General features: G+C 43.6%; 1 protein-coding gene across 1 annotated transcript in view; it reads left to right on the plus strand.

Annotated features, from left to right (window-relative positions):
- The window catches only part of ADCY5 (adenylate cyclase 5), a gene marked incomplete at its 5' end in the record, with an annotated part of 205,400 nt that overhangs the window by 175,561 nt on the left and 27,787 nt on the right, over nucleotides 1-2,052 (plus strand). The window lies entirely within an intron of this gene.

A 2,052-nucleotide genomic window follows, 5' to 3' on the forward strand; every position in this document is an offset into this window, starting at 1 on the left:
GTAGACTGATGCCTAAAATATGTTGCTGTTGCTCCTTATCATGTTTCTCAGGCTCCTGGTCAGGACTGAGTGGATTTCTGTGAGCTGGGACAGGTAAATGCTTCTGTGGGCTCTAGGCATCCAGCTGTGGGAAAATTCACATTATGGTGGTTGAGCACTGAGAGCAGCTGCCTGAAAGGAAAAGGAAAGTGATAAGTTTGAACATGGCAGTATTAAGAGTCATTCTCTCCTTCCCTTGCCCTTCCCTGCAAACTGGATTTTCATAACATTTAGCTCTGTGCACCCTGGGATGTTTTGCTGGTCCCACTGTTTCCTGTTTGCTGTTGTGTCCATGGGTGCTGGGAACTCAGTTGATGTTAGATATGCTTTGGGCAGAAAAGAGCTAACAGATTACAACAAAATAGTTTATAGGAATACCGAAATTTTCAGTATCCCTCATGACATAGTATTTTTCTTCATAGTTCCTGCAAGAAAACACAAAAATCAGCTGCCTCAGTGCTGGTCCACAACAGAGTCACCCAACAGCTGAGGAACAGCATCTCCTCTGTTACTCCAAGGACCACAATATCTGTACTCCATGCTATAGTTTGAAAGGTTCCTTGGGCTTTTACAGCCAATAGCTGAGCTGTCTTGCTCAGCATGGTGTCAGCTTATCATACAGATTTCAGGATTTTTGCATTTCTGTTCAGCACCAAAAGAAGCTACTATTTGCCTCTGATTCTCTTTATCCAGAAATCTGTTTAACTCAAGTACAAAGATTTGGCAAGAATAAATTTCTAGCAGAATATGCATGGTGAGAATGGTTAAAATTAGATACCTAAACCATGTCAAGCACTAAGGCAGTTCCTTCACGTTGCCAAACACTGAGGGTCCATACTTTTGTCTGGCAGCAGAGGAGGACGTGGGCACCACACATCCCTGAAAACAGAATCAAACCTTACGTGGCTGAGTGCAGGTTTAGTTACTGAATCTAAGCATGAAGCATTTAAAATTATGGCATACGTGTAGTTTTGGCAGTGGTCACACTCTGCTTTGGCAGAAAGTAATTAAATCAGCAGCACATTTTTGGACCACTCTGAAGCCAGCATCTCTAGGTTAATTGGTAGCATTCACATTTGCAAGCAGAGTGGAAAAGTTGCTACAAGCTCTGTTTGTGCTGTTCCTGTCCCTTGACACAATTTTCTGTTGGCTGCATTTGAAGAAATCTCATCACTGCTTTTAGGATGTGTTTTTGGAAGTTTCATAGCAGCCTGAAATCCTCATTTCCCCCCCCAATAAGCACACTATCGGTATATCAAAAGGCATTTTGACATATGAATTTCATTAGTCTATGGCAGCACCTCAGCTCTGACTTACAGACAATGCCTCCAGGGCGCTCCTTAGCATGGGGAACTTTTGTATGCCAATTTAAAATTACATTTATGCAAATGTACCCAAACTTGCTGTACTGTAGTTTAGCTTGGGCACAATGGGCTGTGAAAGTCACCTGAACAGCTCGGTCTGTGTGAGGTGGCTGAGCTTCCCTGCAGTCTGTGTGAGGGTGGCTGCCCACTGCCAGCATCCCAGCAAGGCAATTTAAAACCTGCAGAGGTATTTCTACACAGCCTGCAACCTTGGAGGTTACTGTTGTATTAGAAACACCCTGAGCAGTAAAATGACCTATTACAAACCTGCAGGCAGCCGAGGTAGGGACCAAGCAGGCAGGTTCTTCTCTTTGCATCTTCCTGAGTGACATTTTCAGACTGGAACTTCAAATTTGACTGCACTTTGCCAAGATGCTGAGCTGCCTCTTTTGCTTTGGTTCCAGTGGAAAAGGCATCTCACGTCCCATGCGTGGTATGAAATGGCTAAATGTGAATGACCCAAGTGTGTACATTTCTCACAGGATCTTGGAAGACATTCTGTAAATACGAAGCCTAATGATTTCCTTGCTCATTTTTATGAGCCCAGAAGATATTGCAAGGACTGAATGAAAATAAGCATCATCCCCTTGAATGCTCAAGCAGATGTGCTTCCTCTGAGGAAGTAAATTGGATGTCCTGACCTTGTAGG

The sequence above is a fragment of the Corvus brachyrhynchos genome, unplaced genomic scaffold (genome assembly GCF_000691975.1).
Source record: "Corvus brachyrhynchos isolate BGI_N302 unplaced genomic scaffold, ASM69197v1 scaffold126, whole genome shotgun sequence".
In the NCBI taxonomy this organism is placed as follows: domain Eukaryota; kingdom Metazoa; phylum Chordata; class Aves; order Passeriformes; family Corvidae; genus Corvus; species Corvus brachyrhynchos.